Genomic DNA, 15,543 nt, shown 5'->3' with positions numbered 1-15,543 from the left:
TTTCCCTGCCCTAGTGGAGAAAGCAAAAGTAGTGGAGAGTTTGAAAAGTAGTAGCAGACTTGGAGGACCTTCTAAAAGCTTGCCTAAATATGAAGATAGAAAGAAACCTTATTTCAGACCTCAATCTTATAGCAGTGGAAGACCCAGTTCTCAATCACCACCTAGTTTCAGATGTTTTCGATGCGGTGGGCCACATGTTGTTAGATTTTGCCCTCATGCAGTGTCAAATGTGACATGTGATAGATGTCACAGGTATGGTCATGCAACAAAAGACTGTCGTGTCCAATTGGGAGCTCCAAATTCTGGCGGAGTGCAGCAAGTACAACAAAATAGTAATCAAAAACCCAAAGCTGCTGGCAGAGTTTTTGCTATTAGTGGAGCTGAAGCTTCACAGTCTGATAACCTTGTTAGAGGTATTTGTTCTATCCTTGGAACACAATTATCTGTATTGTTTGATTCTGGGGCAACCCATTCTTTTATATCTTTTGATTGTGCTAAGAAACTTAAGTTGCCAGTCCGAGAATTAGAATTTGAGTTGGTGGTATCTACACCAACAGAAGGTATTATAGTAACTTCTTCCATGTGTGCTGAGTGTCCAGTAATTATAGATGGGCAGAGATACAAGATCAACATGATTTGTATACCTCTAAAAGATTTGGAGGTTATCTTGGGAATGGATTGGTTGTCTGCTAATCATATCCTTATAGATTGTGGTCGGAAGAAGTTAATTTTCCCTAAATTAGAAGGAATGCAGGTTATCTCAGCTCATCAGTTTGAGAGAGAGATACGAGAAGGTGCAGAATGTTTTATGCTCTTGGCTTATTCTATAGTTACTGATAAAGTACAAAAAGATATGTTTGTAGTTCAGGAGTTTATGGATGTATTTCCTGAAGAGATTCCTGGACTTCCACCTAAAAGAGAGATAGAGTTTGCAATAGACTTGATTCCCGGAGCAGGCCCCGTGTCAATTTCTCCATATCGGATGGCACCAGCGGAGTTAGGTGAATTGAATAAACAACTAGAAGACTTATTGGAGAAGCAATTCATTCGACCTAGTGTTTCTCCATGGGGAGCTCCAGTGCTATTAGTGAAGAAGAAAGATGGTTCGTCACGTCTATGCATAGATTACAGACAATTAAACAAGTTAACAATAAAGAATAAATATCCTCTTCCTAGAATTGATGACTTGATGGATCAGTTGCATGGGGCAGTTGTCTTTTCTAAGATAGATCTGCGCTCAGGTTATCACCAAATTTCAGTGAAAGCGGAAGATGTTCAGAAGACTGCTTTTAGATCAAGGTATGGTCACTATGAATTTCTGGTTATGCCATTTGGGGTGACTAATGCTCCAGCTATTTTCATGGATTATATGAATCGAATATTCAGACCTTTTCTTGATAAGTTTGTGGTAGTGTTCATAGATGATATCTTGATCTATTCTCGTACAAGGGAAGAACATGCAGAACATCTTAGAACCGTCCTGAACATTTTGAGAGAAAAACAATTATATGCTAAACTTTCAAAATGTGACTTCTGGATGTTAGAAATACAATTTTTAGGACATGTCATCTCTGCACAGGGAATATCAGTAGATCCTTCTAAAGTGGAGGTTGTACTTCAGTGGGAACGTCCTAAAACAATTACAGAAATTAGAAGCTTTGTCGGGTTAGCAGGATATTACAGGAGATTTATAGAAGGCTTTTCTAAAATAGTGGCTCCTTTGACCCAATTGACAAGAAAGGATCATCCTTTTGCATGGACTGAACAATGTGAGAAAAGCTTTGAAGAGTTGAAAAGAAGGTTGACTAATGCTCCTGTATTGACAATCCCTGATACCAATCAGTCTTTTGAAGTTTTCTGTGATGCTTCCTATCAAGGATTGGGTTGTGTTCTGATGCAGAATAAGAAAGTTGTTGCCTATGCTTCTCGTCAGTTAAAGGTGCATGAAAGAAATTATCCAACTCATGATCTAGAATTGGCAGCAGTTGTCTTTGCTTTAAAAATATGGAGGCATTTTCTTTACGAAGTTAGTTTTAATGTGTTCAGTGATCATAAAAGCTTGAAGTATTTGTTTGATCAAAAGGAGTTAAATATGAGGCAGAGGAGATGGATTGAATTTTAAAAAGACTATGATTTCCAGCTAATATATCATCCTGGGAAGGCAAATGTTGTTGCAGATGCGTTGAGTCGTAAAAAGATACAAATGTCGTTGCTTATGATTAAAGAGCTAGCATTGATTGAAGATTTCAGGAGTATGAATTTGGAGGTTTCCATGTCTTCAAATTGCATTAGTTGTAATATGCTTGTTATAACTAATGAATTTCTGGAGAAGGTGAAGGAGAAACAGTTGAAAATTGAAGAACTTCATGGGCTTATTAAATACTGACAAAGCTAAAGACTTCTCTTTAGGAGTGGATGGTATTTTGAGATTCAAAAATAGAATATGTATACCAGAGGATAATGAACTAAAGCAAATAGTGTTATCTGAAGGTCATAAAAGCAAACTCAGTTTGCATCCAGGAATGACCAAGATGTATCAAGATCTCAAGAAGTCTTATTGGTGGCATGGCATGAAGAATGATGTGGCCAAGTTTGTAGCTGCTTGCTTGACTTGTCAGAAATCAAAGATTGAACATCAACGACCTGGAGGCATGTTAACTCAGTTAGACATTCCAGTGTAGAAGTGGGACAGTATCTCAATGGATTTTGTTACCCACTTACCACGTACTTTGAGGAAGCATGACTCTGTTTGGGTCATAGTGGACAGGTTGACAAAGACGGCACACTTCCTACCTATAGACTTGAGAATCTCTATGCGAAAGTTGGCCCAAATTTACATAGATGAAATAGTCAGATTGCATGGTGTACCCTCCAGCATAGTTTCAGATAGAGATCCCAGATTCACCTCTAGATTCTGGCAAACACTTCAAGAAGCTTTGGGGACTAAACTCAGACTTAGTTCAGCGTACCATCCTCAAATTGATGGACAATCAGAGAGAACTATGCAGTCCTTAGAAGATTTGCTTAGGACTTGTGTGTTAGATCATTTGGGTAGTTGGGATGAAATTCTACCTTTGGTAGAGTTCACTTACAATAACAGTTACCAAGCTAGCATAGGAATGGCTCCTTTCGAGGCATTGTATGGGAGAAAGTGCAGGACACCTTTGTGTTGGTTTCAGGATGGTGAAAGTGTGTTAATTGGACCAGAATTAATACAACAAACCAATGAGAAAGTCAAAATGATTCAAGAAAGATTGAAAACATCTCTCAGCAGGCAAAAATCTTATGTAGATCAAAGAAGAAGACCTTTAGAATTCTCGGCGGACGAGCATGTTTTTTTGAGAGTTACACCGTTCACTGGTGTAGGAAGAGCACTAAAATCTAAGAAATTGACTCCTAAGTTCATAGGACCTTATCAAGTTCTCAGGAGAATAGGCCCCGTGGCTTATGAAATTGCTTTGCCTCCTCCTTTAGCTAGCCTTCACAATATTTTCGATGTATCTCAGCTAAGAAAGTACGTACCTGATCCCAGTCACATTCTAGAGTCTGATTCTATCCAGGTGAAAGAAAATTTGTCGTTTGAAGTGAAGCCAATCAGAATTTTAGATTCGCAAGTTAAACTACTTCGTGGAAGAAGTATTCCCTTGGTGAAAGTATTGTGGGATCTCATATCTGGAGACTCCACTTGGGAAATTGAAGAGAAGATACAAGCATCATACCCTAATCTCTTTCTTGGTAAGTTCATTTTCGAGGACGAAAATTTTTGTAGTTGGAGATAATGTAAGAACGTTAAAAAAATAAAAATTAAAAAAAAATAATAAAAGAATGAAAAATAAAGGTGCAGAGAAGTTGTTTTGCCCCACACCACGGTTTTTTTTCCTTCTTCTTTCTTTTCTCTCTCTCTCCATATTCTTTTCTCTCCCTCTCTCTTATTTTTCTCTCCTAATCTTCATCTATTTTAGAATCTGATCATACCACGTTGTAGCAGAGGAGTTAAGGAACATTTCTACCCGATCAGATTTTCAAATAGAGTAAGTTCATTTTTACTCTAAATATCCTTTGTTCTCTATTTTTCCTTAGGATTTAGTCATCAATCTTTGTGGGGTCAGTTGAGAAGTTTAATCCTCTCAACTTATTCTATTATATACTGAATTTTTGTTCTGTTTGGATAACTTGCATTAGGCCCGTAAATCTTGAAGTTTATCCAGACTGTGGGGAATAAAATTCTAAAAGTTGCTTGAAAAACAAGCAATTGAGGTAAGGGAAGCTAAATTTAATTTTTTATAGCACCCTAGGATAGAAGATTTGAATGCGGAAGGGACGTGGTCCCAATATTGAATTTCTCTTGCAGGGGTGTTATTTGTTTATATATTGTGTGTTTGTTTATATATTATTTAAACTTTATAAATATTATATTTTGATAGTTTGAGAGTTAAATATTGTTTTTGACGTTGGAAAAGTTCTGGAATGATATGAAATTTTAAATGTTATGTGATTGAATGATATGTATTATATGCGGATGATGTAAATTGTATGGAAGTGATGTCATACATTTGGGATAATGTATGGACTGATGTTTGCTGTGTATTAAGTATTGATGCCTATGTGGTAACAGAGATCTCCGAGCTTCACTGATGATTTAAGTCACATAGACTAAGATATCAGGTGGTGAGAAGCTGATGGGGGAGTTCATGCACACCGTGACATATGAGATGCACGGCTTGGGTTGTATTGAACTTACCCTGATCCTTTCTGTTGGATTCGCTGGTAATCTTTGGATCAGGTGTTAGTCTCTGGTAGGACTTACTTAATACGGGTCTTCCGGAAGACGTTGTTTGTTGAATATCTTGGATGTGTAGATCCATGTGAGATTTATGTGATTGTTTTAATGTTGGGATTTGAAGAAGATTGTATAATTTGAGAAATTGATCATGTAACTTGGTTTTTCCCTTTTGATTTAATTGCGTATATTATAAAATTCTATTTTCACTAGCTTACCCTTGCTTTTCTTGCTGTGTTTGAACTGCGATGACTGTACTACGTACACGAGCAGATGATCTTACAGGTGTCTGAGAATCAGAAGAGTTTTAAGGCGTTGATTTTGAAACTTATATTGTAAATATTTTTATTTCTATATGTCCTAATCATGTATTAGGAATGTCTTGAAAAACTTTGTGCTTGTATAGAAATAAGTAGAATCTGTATTGTAATAGTTAGAGGTATTTTTCCGGGGTGTTACAGTGTTTTCTGACTTATTTATTGTTAATGTAAAATTTACATATAATTTTATATGGAGTTGTTAATGAGAGTTTTGTTTTTTTTTTTAACCTGTAACTTTGATTGTGTTTGGATATTGTGGTTCCGGGTTGAGATATTTATGAAATATCTCTTTTATTATATTATATTTTTTGTTAATAAAAAAAAAAAATTTATAGCATAATTTTATAAACTAATTTTCCCCAATTAATTTCTAATTTAGCCTATTTTAAATTTGTTTATAAACTTTATACCATTATAAATTACAATGTTATTTATAATTTGTTTGCAAAAGTATATTCACGTTAAACTAAACTAGTAGAAAGTCACATGTTTTCGTATGTGTATCTACATTTCTATTATATTAAAATATTACAAATTTTAAATTAAAATATTACAAATTTTAAATTAAAATAAGATAATAGTTTTATAAAAAAATTTGAAAAGTTATATAGTTATTTTTAAGTTGATGGATTCTTTATCTAACTTTTAGATTGAGATATTTACTTATGTTATCAAATAATGAATTTGTTTTATTTTAGTTAAATAAAAGATAAAATTGAATAATTAAAAATAACACCAAAATAATTACACAAAAGTTATAATAAATAATTACATTAATACAACGTACGATTCATTTATTAGCTATTATAATGATTATAGTTATGAATGAAATTAGATGTAAGATAAACTTTTCCTTTTTAAGTACAAAACAAATTACATGACATCGTACAAAATAAAAGACTCTCATCCTTCTTTTATATATAAAGCTTTTATATTAGGCATTATTATGTAATTTGGCATCTCAGCTCCAAGAAATAACAATCATTTATTATCACATAAAAAAAAATAAAAAATTATGGGAGGTTAGACCAAAACTCATATGTTAACAAAAATGAAACATAGATAAATTATACCTAGGTGGAAACCTATTACACCAATGAAATGAGTCTCTATGAATAAATCTTAAGTTAGACAGTTTATCCGCACATACATTCCCTTCAAGAAAAAAAATGTGAGTAATCTTAAACCTTATTTTCCCACAGTAATTGAGACAAGTGTTCTACCAATTGCGAAGCATTCAGGGAATCATAATTCTAACAATAAATGTCCCACTAAACAAGACAAAATCACATTCAATAAAAAAACTCTCATCTTACAACTTGTTTTAATGATATAATAATATATATTTTTAATTTATATTAAAATATAAAATAAATATGATTAAAATAAAAATATTTTGAGTTTGAATGTGGTCAACATTTCAACACCCATAAGTAAATGCATGATTTTTTGAAGAAAAAAAAACATGCAAAAAGGAATGATTTGAAGTGTTTAAATTTTATAAAGTAATTGACTAAAAATTGATGAATAAAATTTAGTGAAAAATTTAGATAATGATTAAAATCAGATAATAAGGTAGTAATTATGAACAGAAAATGATTAAAAAGTTGAGAGACAGGGTGCAGGTGTGAGGTGGGGTGGCCCCCCAGTGTGGTTTTGAAATTTGAAGGAACAGCAAATTAATGGCGGAGACAAGAGAAGGACACACAACTTTCCATTCTATACTTCCAAAACACTGTCTTCTCTAAACACGTGTCTTAACAAAACCATCCCTTCGCCCCACCCTCTTTATTACACACATTTCCAACCTAAATAACACAAACAAAAACAGACACTCAAATAACAAACATCAATGCCATCATCTCCTTTTAAAACCTTTCAAAATCCTACCCACTCAACCAAATACATCTCCTTTTAAAACCATCAAATGAATATTAATATCTAATCAATTTCATAATTTACATATAACCATTCAAAATAGGAAAAATAAGTTTTTTTTTTCCAAGAGATAATTTGCTCATTTATTTATAACATACTCATATTTTCAAATTTATTACATGTAATCTCTCCACTTATTTATTGTGTAAGAGCTTGAACATTTTGAAATCGAAAATTTAAAAGTTTAAAATAAAACTCTCTAATAAAAAGGAAAATATATCATGTATATTCCTACTTTTCATGTGAAACTTAATTTTTTTTATGCTAAATCCTCTCCACCCAAAACTTTCATGTGAACATCATATTGCTAAAAAAATAAAATAATAATAATAATAATAATAATAATATTATTATTATTATGAATATGCTCGGAAAAATAAGTTATTTCACTATAAGATTTTTAATGTGGGGATGAACTCACATAAAATCTACATTAAATATACATATAACATAAAAAAAATAAAAATTATATATATAACTACATTAATCAAATTTAACAGTTTATAAATAAAAAATGAAGTAAAAAATATAAAAGAAAATAAAACAACTTAAACATAGTAAAAATAACATATAATAAATTTCTATAAGTGTAATAATATAATATTCCAAAAGTTAAAAAAACAACAATATTAAATATATAAATTTCTCAAATTGAAAAGAAAAATGTAAAAAAAAAACTGAAGAGAGATACCGACTATTCTATATAGTGTGCAAAAATTAAAACTTCAGAAATTAAATTCAACGTATAAGATTAATTGAGATTAAAAATCTTATAATCTAAATTATCTACAAAATAAAATCAATTATTTTAATCAAAGTAAAAGAGTTGTTTAAATGAATATTAGGGGAGAAGATTAAGAGGTTTGATGAATAATATTATTTATATTATAAATTTAGTTTTGACGGTATAAAATAGAAAAAATATAATAGTTTCATTATTTTATTTTTCTTGATTCATGATTTATTTAAAGTTTTTTTTATCTTACTTCTCTTCATTTCTTTAGTGTTTCTCAAGAGAAAGATTTAATTTATAGCAAACATAGAACAATTGGTAAGAATAAGTTAAGTTTTGTTTTCCTCTTTCAATCTCAAGTTTTCTCCTTTTGGGTGGTGTGGGAGGTTTAGATTGAGAAAATATGTTTTATTGGGTGTCAGAAGATATATCACAAAAAAATCAGTTTTTATTAGAATAAAAATTTATAAATTAATCACTAATTAATTAAATATTAATTTAAATTTTAAAGTAATTAGTGTTTAAAATATTGATAACGAATATTATATATCAATTTAAAATTATTTTATAAATTTTAATAATAATAAAAAATATTTTAGATATTAATAATATTTAAATTAATTAATATAGTAATTAATTATTTCTTCTTAATAATTAATTTTTATTTGATATTTTTTTTTGTATGTATGTCTATATAATACTCATATAATTGTGATGTGTTTATTTGTTATTGTTAAGTTTGACTCTTTGAAATTTATATAAGAACAATTGAGTATCATTTTTCAGATTAAAAAAAGTTAAAATTAGTCTTGATTTAAATTAGAATATAAATTAAGAAAATAACTTAAATTGGAGGAAACTCTTATATATGAATTTGAGGTTATGTATTGGACTGGGCTTTCTGAATATGTATGCTTTTTAATATTAAAATTTGATTAATAATATAGTTGGTCTATGAATTTATCAAATTACTTATAATGATTTGAAAATTGACTACCATTATGACTTTAAAAACCAAAATTCTTCTATGTTATTATTATTGTGATTGGGTACATTGTACAAATGTTGAATTGGAATTGTATCACATCATAATTGTTTTGACTCAAAATTTGAGTTTTTTTGGAACTATTTATTTAAAAAAAAAATTAAGTATAAAAAGTGTAGAGATGATATGATATGATAGGGAAATTTAATTGGTGTTGTTATTAACCAAATTTTTGTTTATAAGTGAAAAATTAAAGTGTTATGGTTAATGGTACATGAGATTATTGATTTTGGTTGATTTTTTTATATATTTGCTGGTCTATTGTTTTCTTATCCGCTTAGTAAATTTAAAGGAAAATCTTAAGAGTCTTGCTATGTGAAAATTCCTCGAGAGAAATAAGATAAGAAAATTTAAATTACTCAACAAAATGAAATTTTGTTCAACGGATTAGATTTGAGAGTTCCTAAAAGAACTTAATTTGTATTATTTAGTTTTATGTTTTGGATAGTTTTAATCTATTTAAACAATTTTATGAATGTATTTATAAATATTACATATTTGATGGTATAATTGATTCCGTTATTAAAATTTGATACATTATACTTGTTGAATAAATTTTCTATTTGTTGATGTGTATGAAAGATTATAAGATAACATTTTTTTTCCAATTATGTATAATTATTAAGGTGATAGTTGTTAGTTAAACTTTGATAATGAATTAAATATTAATTTAAAAATTAGTTTATAATTTTTATTAATAATATAAACTATTTTATATATTAATAATTATTTTAGTATCTAAAATAACATATAATTTAATCAATATAGTAATTAAGTAATTTTTATCTCCAAAATTAATTTTAATTTAATATTTTTTTTTGTGTGAGGTGAGATAAACTTACTAATAAGGTAATTTAATTATAATTATGGTAATATTGAATAGGGATTAAATACATGATATATATATATAGGTTTTACTGAAGTTTGAACGAACATATATGAAAATATGAAGTGGTCCAAATTTTTCTAATTTTTTTTACAGTTATTTTGTATAATAAATGTTCAATAAACTATCTTATTTTAGATAAGTTTATTACAAGAAAATAATTAAATAAAAAAATTAAAAGATTAAAAATATTTAGTTGTTATATTAATTAATGAGATATTATTTTAAAAATTAAAAAATATTAATATCTAAATTACTTATTATTATTATTATTGATAAATAGTTTATAAATTGATATCTAATTAGTTATAAAAGTTTTAGTTACCAACTTTAGAATCTAAATAATTAGTAATTAAAATCTTGGTAGTTAATTAGATATCAATTTAAAAACTATTTATGAATAATAAAAATTAATTTAAAATGTCAATAATTTTTTTAAGTCTCTAATATTGTATATAATTTAGTTAATATAATAAATAATTATTATTGTCTCTAAATCTATTTAATGATTTTATAGTAGTGATTTTTAATTAGAATAAAATTATATTTTGATTTCTGAAGTACTTCATAATATGCTATATGTTAATACTAGAATTTTCAACACAATAATTTTATTTCAAAATTATCGAATCTAAATTTATTTCATTTATTTATTTTTGTGTCTTTAATATAAAATGAATGAGATTGATTATTATTATTAAATAATTAATGTAATTTACATAAATTATTTTATTAATACTAAGTTATCTTACTTCTTTGCATTTATTTTATAACTAATTCAAAAAAAAATCTACACTATGTAACATTGAAGATAGGCTCGTTTAGTTATGATAATTTATTTCCATAATTTGATTTTGTAAAAGCAAGTGTTTTGGAATAATTATATTCAAATTATTTAAGTCAATATATATATAATTGTATTTATTTGGTGTTTCTTTTTTTAAGTAACGATATAGGGGTGGTTAAAAAATAATAATGAAACAAATGATTAATTTTAAAAAATAAAAACTAAATAATAATAATTTTAGTGTTAAAATTTTAATTTTATTAATTTTGTTTGAATTTCGTTAATGGTTTAAAAATAATTGACATGTGTTTGGTCTCTTTAGTAATTCTCTCACTTGCTTATTTGAAAAGATAATTAACCTTGTATGCAATTAACTTTGAATGAAATATTTAAATTTAAAAAACAAAAATGAAAGATAAAATATTCCTCTAATGTTAATGATATATTAACATTTTTTTAATAAACATGTGATAATTACTAAAGGCTAAAAATCAAATACATACTCAATAATCCTAACCATTAGCAATTCAAACAAAACTAACTCAATTAAAGATTTTATAGCAACACTATTCATAAAAGAGTAAAATATATTAATATTAAAATCATAAAAGAGTAAAATATATTAATATTAATATTAAAATCATGAAATTGAAACTAGTTTTAGAGACAAAAAATAATTAGTTACTATAGTAACTAATTAAAGATGATTTTAAAAACTAAAAAAATTATTGGTTTCTAAATTAATTTTTATTATTGATAAATAGTTTTTAAATTAGCATCTAATTAACTAACCAGATTTTTGTTACCAAATTTAGAATCTAAATATTTAGTAGTTAAAACACGGGTAGCTAATTAGATATCAATTATCAATAATAGAACCTAACTTATAAATCAATAATTTTTTAGTCTTTAAAATAATTTCTAATTTAGTCATAATAGCAACTAATTATTATTTATTTTTAAAATTAGTTTCTATTTAATGATTTTTCTGTATTACAACTATTTATCCATAATAATATAATACTTTAAAATATAGTTTAATATAAACATGATACTATAAAAGGGAAAAGATAAAAAAAATACACATAGTAACAATTTTGTATCATAATTTTTTTTATACAAAAACAAATTTAAAGTAACATAATTGACAAAAAATATATAAACCGCCTTATGTAAATAAAAATACATAAACTATGTTCTATATAATAATGAAATTAAAATTTTATAAATTAAATTTATTTTAATATATAATATTTTTAAAATTAAAATTGTCTAAATTAAAACGTAGTTATACTTTAATAATAATATAATAATATTACAATTATGTAGAGTATCATAACGTAGTTAAAAAAATAATAAAATTCATTCATAATTATATCATATATTATATAATATATATTTTAAAATTATAATTGCCAAATGAATTTAATGAAAATAAAAATCACACTAATAACTCGCACTAATAAGTATAAAAACAAAACGTAAAAGAAACTAATATTATGATCGTAATATTAATAAGAAATGGCATTAAAATAGTAATAATACACTAGTCTATAATAAATAATAAATAGTAAAAAATATAATAAAACAAATAAATACTAATTTAATAATATCATATGGTAAGATATTGTTGAAGACTAAATCAAGTTTTATTTTTTTTTAAAATTTTTTATGTTAGATATTATTATAGAAATTAATATCTTAATTAAGCTCTCAAGTAATAACAATCATTTATTATTATATAAAAAAAATATTATTTAAAAAAAAAATACAAATTTTATTTAATAAGTCATAAAGTCTTTTTTTTCTTATTGCCTAACACATATTTAAGAGGTTACAGGGAATATACCATAGACAGTAGTCTGAATTGGTATCAGGAGAGCATAATACAAGTTATTTCAAGAATAGTGAAACACATTTATTCTTTTTATATATTTTTATTAATTTTTTCTTCATTTTCTTTACATTTATTTTCAATCATAATTTTTATTCTACTAATTTAATTTTGTAGGACATGAGGTTTAATAGAGTTAAATTTTTAAATAGATAAAACATAGAAAGATTATGAATAAAGAACATAGTGAAGAGAGAATGAGATATTATTAATGATATATATATATATATATATATATATATATATATATATATATATATATATATTACAAGAAAAATTAGTTTTAGCGGAAGTTTATTTTTATATTATTTAGGGTTAAAACCTCTATTAAGTCATTTATTCAGAGTTGTAATTTATCCCGCTAAACCATCATTGGTGAATGTGTTCCCTGAGGAAAAGTCTTTCAGAACCCCGGTTAAATATCACGAGTTTAAGAACATACCATGAGTTTCAAAATTTCAGTAAAATGATTTACCGTTTGAAATAATCTTCAATCCCATTTTCAGGCTCATGGCCACCACCGACAGTCCTAGCAAGAAATCACAATTCAACTACGCTTATATATATATTATATCTAAGGAGAAGAAACACTCAATAAGGCATTATTTTTTTCTTACTCCAACATTGTTTCTTCCATCACTTTACTACCCCAACTTGGGTCTCAAGCCATTCTTACCTAGCTCAACAACAATTGGTGTTTATCACTGCTTTATATATCTTCAATAATTACATTATCTATCAGATGTGAGTTTCAAAGTCATGCGTGTTCTTGACTAAAGATTGCAAAAACATATTATGAGGAGAAATTAACTTTATTACTTCTCACTTTTACAATGAATTAATTATTAGATGCATTTTAAAATAAAGGCCTTAATTTAAAATATTTCAAAATTATGAGAATTAAACATTAACAATTATAACTAAGATTGAAATTGCACATAAAATATACGTACATCAAAAGTTAAAACAAAATAAGTGAGGGTTTTTGAAGTATGAGCTAGTAAAAAAAAACTAGGAATTATATAAACCAACTACCATCAATCACAAAAAAATATGCAAATAATGTTGAAATACTTATTATCCAAGATTAGTTGTTGAAATACTTATTTTCCAAGATTAGTTGTTGAAATACTTATTATCCAAGACTATTTTGCTGAGTTTTTAAAATAAATTTTTGAAACTTTAAAAAACTTATTTCTAATATAAAGTTACACTTTCAAAATTTTAGAGAATTTAGTTATAAAATATATTAAAACTATGTATTTTTTAATTATTTATTTATAAATATATTTAATTATATTTATTTATTGAACTTTGAAAAATCTGGAGTGTTTTTATTGAGATTATACAATAAATCTTTGAAATTTAACAAAGATTAACTTCCATTAATTTACTAGGTTTTAGAATAAACCATTAAAATTTAACGAAGGTTAAAAAAACCTCTTTTACTTTGCTGAGGTTTTAAAATAAACTTTTGGGATTTAATTTAACGAAGTTTAAAAAAATCTCCATTGTTTGAAATTTAACGACAGTTAAAAATACCTCCATTATTTTATTGAGATTTTAGAATAACTTTTGAAACTTAATAAATGTTAAAAAAACCTCTATTAATTAAATCATTTTCTAGGGTTATATTAACCTCTGCTAAATAACCTCAATTAAAACTATTTTTTCTTGTAATTATATATATATATACAGTACGAGAAAATCATGAAATTGAAAACAGTTTTAGAGATAAAAATTAATTAGTTGTTATAGCGACTAAATTAAAGACCATTTTAAAGACTAAAAGTTATTGATTTCTAAATTAGTTTCTATTATTGATAAATAGTTTCTAAATTGGTATCTAATTAGCTACAAAGGTTTTTGTTACCAAATTTAGAACCACGAAATCAACCAATAAGTGTTATTTTTCAATTATAAAGTAGAAGATGTAAATGTAATATCATAATTTACTTTTCTGTTTTATTCATTTATGCAACATGTCTTTGGCATTGTATGATGACAATATTCTTATTATTGTGCTAACGCAAATAGCGTCATAAAATACACGAAGACAACAATTTAATCAAACTTATAACATAACTATTAAAGAAAAAAATAGTAGAATTTTGTTCATTGAATGAAAAATGGAAAGGAAAAAAAAAAGTACCAGATAAAAGTGCGTGAGTGAGAGTGAGAGGGGTTAGTATATGAGAAAGAGAGGGCTTAGGGAGAAAAGAGGAGGTGTGTTAATCTATGAGCGAAATGAATGAGAAAATGGATCGGAAGATGGAAGAACAAACAAGCGAAACACTTACGTTTTGGAATTTGATTTTGATTGGGACGGTGGGAGGGTTAAGAATAAGGGAGGTGGTGGTGATGGAGAATATGGAGGGGAAGTGTTGATGGTGGTGGTAAAGAATATGAATGATTTAACAAAGTTTTTTTGCGAGCCCAAAGCAAAGAATAGAGAAACATTCATTATATTTTCTTCTTTTATTATAATATTTTTTATGATTAATGATGATTGAGGATGATTTTTTGATTTATTGATTATTGGTGTTCTTATGTGAAGATTATATGCACATTAATTATAATTCATTAAGCAGCTTATGTTTTTACAAGTTACGGGCAAGGATATTTTTTGTAACTAATATAACTTTGTTCTCTCTTTTTATAGCAACCTTGTAATAATATATTCTATAATTTTTATAATAAAATATCCTAAAAATTCACACTATTTCTCATCTAATATATTTATTATAATTCCATTCACACTATTTGTTTTCCCTTCGGTATTCTTACAAAATTTAATATTTTCATTTTTTTTTACATTTTCAACCTGTTAGAAAACCAATCTTTAATAACCGTGACTTAAATTATATTTAAAATCCTTTATGGAAGAATTCTGAAAATCAAACTTAATTTCTCTCGAAATATAAATGAGTGTTTTTACGAAGTGGACTTTAAGCGTAACTCAATCCCATAAAACTGACTCTTGGAGTATAAATCCAACAAACACTCGCCATGATAGACTCGAAATGGCTCTGATACCATATTACGAAGTGGACTTTAAGTCTAACTTAACCATATAAAACCGACTCTTGAAGTGAGGTTTGCACCACTTATACACAATGAAATGTCATAATCTCTAGTCGATGTGCGATCTCCAACAAGT

Source organism: Phaseolus vulgaris, chromosome 9 (assembly GCF_051622355.1).
Source record: "Phaseolus vulgaris cultivar YP4 chromosome 9, ASM5162235v1, whole genome shotgun sequence".
NCBI lineage: Eukaryota > Viridiplantae > Streptophyta > Magnoliopsida > Fabales > Fabaceae > Phaseolus > Phaseolus vulgaris.
The sequence above is the reverse complement of the archived record's forward strand: the minus strand, read 5'-3'. Positions refer to the sequence as shown.